A 13,371-nucleotide genomic window follows, 5' to 3' on the forward strand; every position below is an offset into this window, starting at 1 on the left:
AATAATATGAGATAATGTACACCGCGTTTCAGATTTTCTGATATTCTAGAACAGAAATAAAAAGTAAGCTTGGATAGCTTTAAGCCTATATTTTTCTCATCTCTGTAAAAGGGACAGCCAAAGAGGTCCAAGAACTTTCCTGAAAAATGATTAACAGCCTTAACTACCACATACAGAGTACAAAATAGATCAGGCACCATTCTGGATGTTTTACAGGAAATGTCTTATTTAATTTTCTTATTTAATTCCTTCAACCATCTTCCTAGAGTGGAATCATTATTAAGTTTTATGTTAGTCAAGGTTTTCCAGAGAAACAGAACCAATATGAGAGAGAGAAAAAGAAATGGAGAGCCTGAGATTTATTATAGGAATTGGCTCACATGGTATGAAGCTGATCATCTGCCATTTACAAGATGGAGACCCAGAAAGTTGATGGTGTAACTCAGTCCAAATGCCTCACAACTGAAGGGCCATTGTCAGTCTCAGTCTGAATAAGAAGGTCCTAGATGGAGGAGTGTCAGGGTCCGAGGGCAGGGGAAGATGGATGTCTCAGCTCCCCAAGCAGAGACTGAATTCACCCTTTCTTCACCTGTTCACTCTATTCAAGCCCTCAGTGGACTGGATGAGGTCGACTTGCATTGGGAAGGGTGACCTTCTTTATTCGGCCTAGTGATCCAAATGCTACTCTCTTCTGAAGACACCTTCACAGACATGAGCAGAAATAATGTTGACCAGTGACCCGGGCAACCCCATAGCCCAGCCAAGTTGACATAGAAAAGTCACCATCACAAAAGCCTACTTTGTAGATGAGGAAACAGTCCCAAGGAGCTCAAGTGACTTGACCAGATGACATGAATAGTAACTGGTAGTCTTCCGATTCCAGAACCAGAAGACTTAACTGACTGCTCTATGACCTATTGCAAGAGTTTGTTTCAATCTGGGAAAGGGCAGAAGCACCTGTTTTCCTAGAAACCATGTTCGTCTTGATGGGAGCCATGTAACCAATCCATGGCAGCCTATAAGGAAACCCAAACTTGAATCCCAGGTGTGTCTAAAATAACACTAGCAGAGACAATGGACACTAATTCAAATGAGGTAAAAAGAACTACTATTATTTAGTGAACAAAGACTTTATGTCAGCTGCCAGTCTCAGCCCTTGAAAACTAACACAACAAACCATCACAGAAACTGCAGCTCCAGGCTCTGATTGGCCTGCATCTACGTCTAATTTGGCATTCGCCAGCTGTGGGATTCTCAACAAGGCATTTTGTCTGTCTGTCTGTCTCTCTCCCAATTTTCCTCACTAAAAAAGTAAAATTTGCTCTAAGAATTAAATGAGATAATGTGCAGTCAGTGCTTCCTCAGTGATTAGAAGGCGCAGGCCCCAACCAACGTTAGCGTTACTATTATCCCTCTTCTGTAAGAAGAAGAAAGAAAGTCTCCTGGAGATGTGAATGAAACAGCTCAGGCCACACGATGGGCAGAGTGTGACCTCTGGGTCAGTTCTACTTTAAAGTCAGAGGGCTCTTTCCACCTGATCTGTGACTCACACATGGCCACACATCAGAAGAAACTAGGCAACATGTTTAAAATCCAGGGCCTCTGCCCCCATCCTAGGCCTGGGCTGTTGCAGGCGCAAATCAGGGTTCCCCTGCCCCAGCTCACATACTGCCTCCTTCTCCAGGTCTCCTCTCTTCTGACCCATGTAGGGATTACATCTATTATCAGTGACTGCAGAAACCCAGCTATCTTAGCTTCGCGGCAAGGGGGTGGGGGGAGGGGGGCAGCCATAACAGAACACCATAGACTGAGTGGCTTAAGCAACAGAACATTATTCTTCATAGATCTGGAGGCTAGAAGCCCAAGATCAAAGTGCCAGCATGGATGGGATATGGTGAGAGGGGTCTTCCAGGCTGGTAGATGGCAGTCTTCTCCCTGCTTCCTCACACGGGGGTCGGGGGGGGGGGGGGCGCGGAGTAGCAAGCTCTTTGGAATTCTTTCTTACTGGGGCACTAATCCTGTCACAAGGGATTCACTCTCCTGGCCTCATCCAAATCTAATTACCTCCAAAAGGCCACATTTCTAAATATACCACATTGGGGGTTAGAGCTTTAATACTTGAATTTTGGGGAGACATCATTCAGTCCATAGCACCTTCCTAATTAACTTAAGATGTTCTTTTCTGTTCCAGTTCATCAGCAATAGTCTTATTGGCTGAGCACTTGTTTGCTGGGCACTGTACCCAAAGGACTATTTATTTATGTATTCATTATATATATATGATTTACACTTGGTCCGCTTTCAGAAAAAAAGAAAAGGTACCTTCTGGAAGTTTAAAACCATCACAGGAAACACTGAAAGGACACATCAATTCGCAGGCTATGGAAAAGAGGGTAATCTTCCTGGTTGTCGCCTCCACTGCCCTGATCGGTATCATGATTTGCACACCAGCGGGCATCTGCCCCTACAGTCATGTTTTCATTCCCTCAGTCAGTGTGGGAATGAAACTTCTCCACCCTCCTGGGCTTTTGTTGCTGGGTTCAGTGCCTGACTCATCAGTTGGCTCTGGCTTTCAGGTGCCCCAGCAGAAGCAAAAGGCAGCATCTTTGTCCTAGGTGATGACCTGAAAAACTCACATCTCCATGTTCCTAAAATAAAAATAATGCTGGTGATGGTAGCAACTTATCGCAACTGGCTGCCGACTGTGTGCCCAGCATGATTTTATTTAATCCTCCTAGCAGCCCTAAGAGATGGGTACTATTCTACCCCATTCTACAGAAGGGGAAATTGAGGCTTAGCAAGGCTAGGTATGTTGCTCAAGGTCATACACAGCCATTATATTGGGGATCCATAAAGCCAAGTGCATTCTGGTCTTGACCAGATTGTTTTCATCTCCCAAAATGTTCTCCCCTACTCAGTTCCCCTGAACACCTTGGCTTAGAGACAGGGTGTCTCATTGGCCAAGTTTTCTACATCATGGAGGTGGTATGAATACAGAGGGGACTGGGAGGGCATGTCAGTCAACAGGAAAGACGCCACCATCACTAGTCTGGAGAACTAAGAGTGTAAAACACATTCCCAGACCCAAACCTCATTACTGGCAGTGTTAAGACTAATCACAAGAGACATCCACTGAGATGGCTAAGCAATTACAAATCCAATTTAATACATTCTCTCTGATTTTACTTGTCATGTACTAGAACTAGAATCAGAACCTAAAAATCAAAGTCAAGTTGGAAACGCTCATTAAGCAGGGACTCTCAAATCAAGTAAAAAAGATGAAATTCAATTATATTTTATCAGCATCACTTGGTAATAGATGGCTACAAAACACCATTTCCCTGTTCAATGTGTATTTCTCAAGAAAAACACATGAGCTGCACTCCAGAAAGCATTTGAACTTAAAGAAAGGTGGTGAACCATTTCCCTGGCACATGCGCCCAAACTTCTTGTGCATAAACAAGTCTCATGAAGTATTAAATGCATATATTAAGATGAAAGAGTTAAGACTGTGAACCCATTTTCCAAGAAGACTGGCCTGTTTGTCACCAACAAGCCTTCATTTTCAGGCCCTGTTCCTGGTGTCCCTAGGGTCCATCACAAGTGATTTACAGCTGAGTTCTGGAACATTCCATGCACTTTTATAATTATTCATACACATACTAGATATTTACTCTTTAGAATTGAAAATGGAGCAGGACAGTGTGGTGACTAAATACACAAGGTCTGAGATTATAGGTGGGTGTGGATTTAAACTTGGGTCTGTGATCTTGACCCCAGCATCTCACCTCTCTGTCTTGGGCCTTGGATCCAGAATGAGTATATGGATGACAGCCACTTCCTAGGACTATTGTGAGGCCTATGTAAGCCACCTAAGAGGAAGAACTAATAATGGGAACCAACCAACCAATACGATTTCTACTACCACCACCACCACATCACTACCACCATTACTAGTATTATCACTACTGCTACGATTCCTTCTCCTCCTCCAACTACCATTACTACTGTCACCACTATACCATTACAACAACTATTATATTGTAATAAATTAAAAAATATACTTTGGACTCTCTCTTTCTCTTGTGTTTTTTTACTCCTTCTGTTGAAAATGAGGAATAAAATTGTTTTTCCTGCCAAGTGAGTAGCTTGAGAATTGGAACCTTAATTTATTTGAGCAGATATGTGTCAGGGTTGCTCTAAATAAAAGGTCTCAGTATGTTCTGCTGACAAATTTCATTAAAAAATGAAGTATGGGGTGCCTGGATGGCTCCATTGGAAGAGCATATAACTCTTAATCTTGGGGTTTTGAGTTGAACTCCAGATTGGGCATGGAGCTTACTTAAAAAATGAAACATGGGTTATACATAAATTCATATTTCAGCTCATGTCCCACTTCCTTCCCAAAGTCTTTGGCTCACATTGATGTTTCCCTTCTCTGAAACAACTATCATCATATTCTCTAATTCTTTCATGCTTGTGAGAGTTATCTTCCCAGTTAATAAGCTTCCTTTAGTCAGACTTTAGTACCATAAACATAGCAGGCATACCAAAAATACTAATTTTGAAGATGGTACTCAAAAAAACCAAGATTCCAAATCCTATAAAGATATTTAATTGCTCAGGGGTGCCTGGGTGGCTTAGTCACTTAAGCGTCTGACTTCAGCTCAGGTCATGATCTCATGGTTCGTGAGTTGGAGCCCCACATCAAGCCTGGAGCCTACTTCCGATTCTGTGTCTCCCTCTCTCCTCTCCCCTCCCTGCTCACATTCTGTCTCACTCTCTTCCAAAAATAAACATTAAAAAAAATTTCGAGACTTAATTGCTCATGTAACCCAGAGGCCTCGATTAGGATGGGGATAGCTTGATCCAGGAGCTCAAAATATACCTGGAGGGTCCAGTCTCTCTATCTCTCAGATCTGCTTTCCTCTCTAATGCTTCCAGGTGGGCTCCTCACTGGTGCTCACATCCTCACAGCAGCAAATCCAGAGGAAAACAGACTGCCCTTCTCCAGCCACACCTGCCCTGTCTGTCCCAGGGTAGGTAGCTTTGGAGGGAATAAGCTTCAGTCATGTGCCCGCCCTGGATTTCCAAGTGCATGTTCAGCCCTATCCATCCACCTGATCCAAATAAGAGGAGAAAATGTTTCCCCCAAGGAAATTTTGGAATAAGGGAAATGAGCTGAAGATGGGGAAAAGCCTTTGTAAAGATCTGTCTTACCTTGTGTAATTACCTTAGCTCTAAAAACAGTAAAAAAAAAAAAAAATAGCAGATACTCAATGTCAATTTTGAGATTGATAGATTTTTGTGCATCAGCCCTCTGATCTAAATCTTAATTTGTTTTTCCTTCTGCTTGACTGACACTTTGTGGCCAGATCCTAAAAAAATGTGGAAATGATTCACTTACAACATTATGACAAAATGCAGATTAATTCAGGCGTGGCGAGTTCATAAGTGACTAGTGTCACCTTCTCTCTTTAGTATACTGTTCCTTTCCCCCATGCCCTCCGGGGAGTAATCCCTCCATCCCCTGGACTTGTTTTATTTAGCTCACATATTTGCTATGGCACTTGCCATAGGCTTCTTTGTTTTTAGGTGTATTAGGTAAGATGGTTTAAATGATGAAAATCCCAATTCAAAAGGCTTCAGAAAAAAAATCACCTGCTCACAAAACAGAGTTCTCTTTCAGCAATGGTTTAAGTCAAGGTGCACGTGATGTCAACAGGAGGAGGACTTTTCCCTGTTTGTTGACCTCATTCTTGTGGTTCACTACTGTCATCAGCTCCTCTGTTCAAAGGCAGCTGCTGCAGCTGCCGTCATTGTCTTTCTTTACCTCTAATGAAAAGAGAAAGAAGCTCTTTCTCACCATTCTGATGGTAATTTCATTGCTTTGCACCAGCACTGGTTGGGGCTTACACTTCTTAATGGATCAGTCACTGCCCACAGCAATGGGGCTCCCAATCACCTGAGGTCCAGGTCACAGGCTTCATCCCAGGGCTAGGTGTGGAGTAAAAAATCCAGTCTAAAAATGAGGAAAGGATCATTCCCAGAGGAATATCCAGTCTGGGAACAGGAAGAAAAATGTAAAGGAGGGTCACAGGAACAACAAATGTGAGGTCCAATTCTCCCTTTGGATAATGCATTGATTCATGCTCTCAACAGCAAATGCCTGGTGTCCTGAGTAACACATGTTGATAGGGTGCTTAATAAATGTGTATTAGAGGGAAGGAGGAAGAAAAGGCTGGGCAAAGCCCTGATTAGATATTCCTGACATTTCATAATGCTTCAGTCAGGACCATCTTTCTTGGGAAAGTGTAAGAACACGAGTCTAAACCAAACAGATGCCATGACAGGCTTTAAGTTTCCCCTCTGATCTAGAAGGCCTAGGTTTCAGTTCCCGGATACTAACAGGCAGTTAGTTACACATTGCCTAGAGCAAGAGAGACCACCTTCGCAACACCCAATCAGGGAAGGCCAGCTACCACTCTCCACATTCCTAAGGGTGAGGCCTGCAAATGGGAACTTTAGATAGGACCCTGTTACCTGATGTTAAAGTTAACCCTAGGCTTGCCCTGTAATTGGTTGATTTTAAAGGTACTCTAAATGTTGTAAATGGGTCCTGCCAAAAGTAACGAACACCCTGGACAATGTGTGTGGTTAGAGTTACTGCCAGTGCTGTTACACAATAATGATTGGATGTCACAATTTCCTGTAACTCCCCCTTCCTAAACCCCATAAAAACCCTACTCAGCCCTTGTTCAGGGCTCTCAGCACGGATCCACTGCGCTGGTAAAGTCTGTGAGCCCGAACTTAGGCCTGGCGAGCCTAAGCCGTAATAATAAATGCCCTTTGCTTTTACATGCGTGCCTCCGTCTCCCTGGCGGTTTCTGGCTTTGGGGATGATATTGAAAACTTGGGCATTACAAAAGCATCTTTTAAATGGGATTTGGAAGCTAGGAATCCAAAGTTACTCATCAGTTTGATTAGCTCTAGCCTGTGCCAACTAAAAGTTTTCCACAAGCATTAGCTTTTTGCTCCCCTTACTTGAAATACTTCTTGGTAAAAGCACCAGGGAAAAAATAATTCATGTCTTAATGAGGCTGCACTCTTAACTTTTGGCCCCTGGAATTACAAAGTGAGCCCTGGAGTCATATGATGGAAGAATGATTGCCCATTCTGGGAAGAATTTTGAATCGGCACTGACAGAATCGGTGAACTGATTTAGTAGCATCTGCCTTGATGAGGTAATTTACCTTCCCTCCTGAGCGCCTCTATATTTTGGGGTCCAATGAAACTTCAGTGGCAGTAATAGTATCTCTGCAGAGGAGTTAATTGCCTGATGAGAAGACAAATCAAACCAGTTTCAGGGTTGCTTCTTCTCAGCAGATGTCACTGGTACAATAATGAGGTTCCTTCTTTTCTCACTTTCCCTCAAAGACCAGACTCTGTTGGGGCCCTTGGTTGGCTCAGTCTGTTAAGCATCTGACTTCAGACTCAGGTCATGATCTCGCAGTTTGTGAGTTCAAGCCCCAAGTTGGGCTCTGTGCTAACAGCTTGGAGCCTGGGACCTGCTTCGGATTCTGTGTTTCCCCCTCTCTGCCTCTCTCTTGCTCATGCTCTGTCTCTCTCTGTCTCTCAATAATAAATAAACATTAAAAATTTTATATATGGAAATGGAAATTACAAATTCAGAATGATTGATTTTCTTAGCCCCTGTTGAAGCCATTTAACCCCCTTTGGCTCTTCACCACACTGCTCGTCCTCCCCAATTATCTACAAAGCAGACATGGGTTTAGGGTCCTCCAATGAGGATTAATACATCAATACCTGTAAATTCCCTCAATGTCTGAATTCTTGTTAGGTCAACTTCTTTTCTTTTTTCTAAAGAGAAAATAGCCTATGTTCAGTATACTTTTTATTTAAATGATCTCGAATGAAATCTATCTGCCTCATGAGACTACCAGGTAGAAGGCACATTGCTGAAGATTCCACAAAGGTGTCTCTCAGAGTCTAACATCACCAGTAGGTAAAATATTCCATTTGTATCATGAAAACCAAACTATAGAGGATCAGCCATCGATACATCAAACTTTTATGATGTTTTATTTTAATGTAACTATTTTAAGGACACAAGTCTAAACCAAACTGACTCCATGACAGGCTTTAAGTTCCCCTCTGATCTAGAAGGCCTAGGTTTCAGTTCCCCGAAACTAACAGGAAGTTACACATTGCCTAGAGCAAGAGAGACCACCTTCGCAACACCCAGTCAGGGAAGGCCAGCTACCACTCTCCACATTCCTAAGGGAGAGGCCTGAAGATGGGAACTTTAGATAGGACCCTGTTACCTAATGTTAAAGTTAACCTGATAGTCGATGAACAAGACCCTAGGCTCGCCCCTGTAATTGGTTGATTTTAAAGGTACTCTAAATGTTGTGATTGGGTCCCACCAAAAGTAACAAATACTCTAGACAATGTGAATGGTTAAACCTGCTATCAATAATATTGTATAATAATGATTGGATCACTGTACCTGTGTCACAATTTCTTGTAACTCCCCATCCCCAAGCCCCATAAAAACCCTGCTCAGCCTATGTTCAGGGCTCTCAGCACGGATCCACTGCACTGGTGAAGTCTGTGAGCCCAAGCCCGAGCCTGTAAAAAGCCCTTTGCCTTTGCATGCGTGCCTCAGTCTCCCTGGTGGTCTCTGGTCATGGAGGATATTGTGACTTGGGCATAACACTATCAAATTATTATTAGTCCCTAAAAGCTTGGGGTTAGCATCCTAAGTAATGAGGTTGACCTGCTTATGTGCTAACAAAAGAGAAGCAGGTGGGAAGTAAGAGAAGGGAAACAGAAAGACTCAAAAGGAACTTGTTGACTGTTCCTTTGTTCTTTAGGTTTCATGACTCCGTTATACTCAGGACTTCAGGATGCTAAACACTAAAACATGGTCTGCCACTACCATTTTCAGAAAGATTCTAACTTCTTAACATTAGGGACAGAAGCTTGGCCCATACAACTATATTAGTTTTCAACAGGTCTAAAGTTTATTTCTGGCTTGACGTAGAGAATTTTGGGAGAAGAGTAATGGGTACCATGAGATGTCTACTAAAACAAACAGTAAACTAAAACAAAAAGTAACAAATTTTGTATAAAAATAAAATAAACAGGGGCATCTGGGTGATTAAACATCTAGTTGTTGATTTCAGTTCAGGTCATGATCCCATGGTTCATGAGATTGAGCCCTGCATTGCACTGACCATACAGAACCTGCTTGGCATTCTCTGTCTCCCTCTCTCTCTGTCCCCCTTCCCCCACTTGTGAGCACATGCTCACTTGCTCTCTCTGTCTCAAAATAAATAAATATACATTTAAAAAATAAAGCATTTTTCAAAGAATCTGATTCTGAAAACTCTTATCAACTGATATGGATCTATGGAAAATCAGAGACTAAAATCTGAATACAGTCTGCAGGAATAATTTCAATATTTAAAACAGATAACATTATCCTCAGTTTAGGTAAGAATAATAAATGCTCATTAAACTAATTTTAGAAAACTCTAAACACTTAAGGGAAGATTAAAATTATAGTCTCATTATTCTGAAATAAAATAAAGTATTTCAGTATTTTTTCCTTCTATTCTTACCTGCATTTCTTTTTTGCTTTTAAAAAAATTTCAGAGTCTAAAAGTAATTCATATTTGTTAGGAAAAACTTGGAAATTAGAAAAGTATAAAAAGGTTTTAAAGTTAGTTGTACATACCAGCAAGCAGTCACCACTACTAATATTTTAGATATATTTGTTTCCAGTACTTTTAGCATCAATGTTTACATAATTTTCACATCCAGTGCTGGTGGAGGTTTTGCATTTAGAATGACAACTATACAACCCAGTAACTTCATCCTGGGGCAGTTTTTCTAGAAAAATGACATCTTTCATTCATAAAGAAACCTGTGCACAAATGTTCACAGTAGCTTTCTCAGTAACAGCCCAAAGTGGAACACAACCTAAATGTTCCTCAATGGCTGAGTGGTTAAACAAACTGGGATGCATCCATGGCACAGAATACTACCCAGCAGTAAAGAGGAAGAACTAATTTAATTATACATGCTAAGACTTGGATGAATCTCAAGTTAACTATGCAAAGAGAAGCCAATCTTAAAGGTTACACATCATACGCACTTACATAACATTCTTCAAATGATAAAATATCAGAGATGGAAGACATATCAGTGGTTGCTGGGAGAGGAAGAGCAAGGGGGGGCCCACTGCAGCGGGGGAGCAGGGAGGAATCCTTGTGTCGGAACTATTCTAAGCCTTGAGTGTGGTGGTGCTAACACGAATGTACACACACTCTAAAATTGCATAGAACTAAATACACACACGTACACATGCCTCTAAAACTAGTAAACTCCAAATGAGGTCAGTGGATTGTATCAACATCAACTTCTTGGTTGTGGTACTATACCATAGTTGAGTACAATTCTGCTATTAAGAAAAATGAGTGAAAGGTACAGAGCATCTTTCTTATCTTATTTCTTACAACTGCCTGTGAACCTGTAATTATCTTAAAGACTTAAGGCAAAACAAAGCAAAAAACAAAAAAAACATGGCATAAGCATCTTACCATGTAAACATAATTTTAGATAGGAAAATACTCTTTTTTAAAATTTTTGACGTTTATTTATCATTGAGAGACAGAAAGAGACAGAGCATGAGCTGGGGAAGAGCAGAGAGAGGCAGAGACACAGAATTCGAAGCAGGGTCCAGGCTCTGAGCTGTCAGCACAGAGCCTAACATCAGGCTCAAACTCACGAACTGTGAGATCATGACCTAAGCCAAAGTCGGACACCTAACCGACTGAGCCACCCAGGTGCCCCTGTAAAGGTAATTTTAAGGCCAACATAATATCTTATTATAGAATCATTATTTACCTAACTTCTTCTCTAATATTAGATATTTAACAGAGAGTTGTGTGCAACATTAACATGTCACAACAGTAGGGATGCCTGGGTGGCTCAGTGGGTTAAGCGTCTGACTTCAGGTCAGGTCATGATCTCACAGCTCGTGAGTTCAAGCCCCATGTAGGGCTCTGTGCTGAGAGCTCAGAGCCTGGAGCCTGCTTTGGATTCTGTGTCTCCCTCTCTCTCTGTCCCTCCCCATTCATGCTCTGTTTCTCTCTGTCTCAATAATAAACTAACATTAAAAATCTTTTTAATAAAATAAAAAAAAATCACAACAGTGCAAAGGTCTCTGTTCATGAGACACTCTCCCACATCAGAGTATTTCTTTACAAAAATATTTCAGAAAGCGAGTGTCATAGGATATTAAGAATTGTAATGCAAAAATAAGGTTCTACATTCAAATATATATGGGAAACATCATTTTAATTCTGGGAATTCTCACAATATTTAATAGATAAATGTATGCTGGGAGTCACCTAGAGGTATGTAATGTAATCAATATTTCTAAAGCATATTTTCTCTGGAAAATCTTATCACAGACTAAAGACAATTGCTAATTCTTTGGCTCTACCCACCTGCTCCCTGAGTCATGATGGGCTCTGTGACTGCTTTGATCAGTGGAATAGAGCAGAAATGACACTGCACCAGTTTGTGGGCAAAAAACAAAGAAACCAAAAGATTCCACTTCCTATCTTTTGAAAGGTTCCCTTCGGGGGAACCAAGCAGCCACATCTGAAGACACTGTAATTGCTCTGATAGCCCAAACTAGCCATGTAGAGAGGCTCTGCGGAAAGAGGGAGATCATCAGTTATCCCCAGCTGTTCTAGCAATCCCAGCACAGGCATTAGACATGGGAGTAACGCCATCTTGGAAATTTTAGCTGCAATAGAAGCAAGTGTAGTAAAATCAAGTAATCAGGCCGACAGCCAGAACTGAGACTCCAGATATATGGTACCAATGAAACTTTCCCACATCTCTCAAGCCATTTGCGAAACCTAGCTGAACTCATTATGGAACAGAGGAGAACTATTCCCACTGTGCTATGTCCAAATTCCCAAGCCACAAAATCGTTAGCACAATAAAATGGTTGTTTATGTCACTAAACACAAGCCTGTTTGTTACACAGCAGTAGATAATCATTACACCTCTCCTTTTTTGGTCTATAGTGCTGCATGGTACTTAAGATAATTTGGTCTCAGAATGAGAGTACCAAAATACTCTGTTGTTTACTAATGGTCTGACCTTGGAAAATCAACCTCTTCAAAACTGAGTTCTCTCATTGGTACCTTTATGTTACTCAGTTGGGAAGCTAAATAAGATTATGCCTCAGTGCTTAGTATTATTCTCCGTATGTACTATGTCCTCAGAAGTAATTTCATCCACCCTATCCCTGGTCAACAAGGGCTATGTCATACAGGGGAGGAGTTATTATATTAAAAAGCACATATGTTTTTGCTTTCTTATAAAGATGGTTATATTGCTTTCCAGAAAGTAAGCCCCAGTTTATACTTATCACTGTAGGTATGCAAGTTGAAAAAACATTTTAGTCTGGAGCAGGGCTTCACCAACTTTTTCTGTACTGGGCCAGACAGGAAATATTTTAGGCTTTTGTGGGCCATATGACTTCTGTCACAACTACTCAACTCTGCTGTTTAAGCATGAAAGCAGCTATAGACCATTTGTAAATAAATGGGCATGACTGTTTGCAATAAAGCTTTATTGACAAAAGTTGAGGCGGGCTGGGTTAGGTCTGCAGGATTCACCTTGCCAGCCTGTTCTAGAGGCTGGACACAGACAGGTTGTACCCTGGGGATATACTCAGAAGCGTGTTGCGTAAATGAGGAACTTTGTCCAGGATGAACTCCTCTCAGGGCCCTTGTGGGCTCTTCTCTTTCAAAACAACATGGCTACTTTTCTAGAGCACCCAGAGGAGTGCAACTTCAATTTTGCACATTACTTCCCACAAGATTAGCTACATCAGCTGCTTCTACACACTTTAATTGGTAATGATCTATGCACAAGGCATACATACTCTAGTACTTGGTTAAGCTTGCAATTAGGAAAGTCAGCTTTTTTTCTTGAAGCAAAAATGATTTGGGTTCTTTTTTAAGCACAAAATAGATACTCAAAGTTAACTAAGGCAGTATGCATCATCACTAAATATAGACACTGGGCTTTGACAGAAAAAAGGCCTTGGTTAGCAAGAAAAGGCCCGAGTTCTACTTCCAGTTTTAGCTGCTAACTAGCTGTATGACTTTGGGGAAGTCATGTGTATCCCTGAGTCTCAGTGTTATAAATTTATGAAATGGGACTAAAAAACTGCTTCCTCAACTGCCTTGTATCACTTGGGAAAGTATGAAATGATACACGAAGTTTATAAATCTCATATTTCATCATAGTTGACTG

General features: G+C 41.3%; 1 long non-coding RNA gene across 1 annotated transcript; it reads right to left on the minus strand.

Moving 5' to 3' along the window:
• Window positions 1-344: 344 nt before the first annotated feature.
• Window positions 345-844, minus strand: LOC115294346. Its single transcript, XR_003909827.1, has 2 exons — window positions 800-844; window positions 345-701 (listed from the first exon to the last, which is right to left on the minus strand). It is a non-coding gene; the product is annotated as an uncharacterized LOC115294346 (long non-coding RNA).
• Between the last annotated feature and the right edge of the window lie 12,527 nt (window positions 845-13,371).

The sequence above is a fragment of the Suricata suricatta genome, chromosome 6 (assembly GCF_006229205.1).
Source record: "Suricata suricatta isolate VVHF042 chromosome 6, meerkat_22Aug2017_6uvM2_HiC, whole genome shotgun sequence".
Classification (NCBI taxonomy): Eukaryota; Metazoa; Chordata; class Mammalia; order Carnivora; family Herpestidae; genus Suricata; species Suricata suricatta.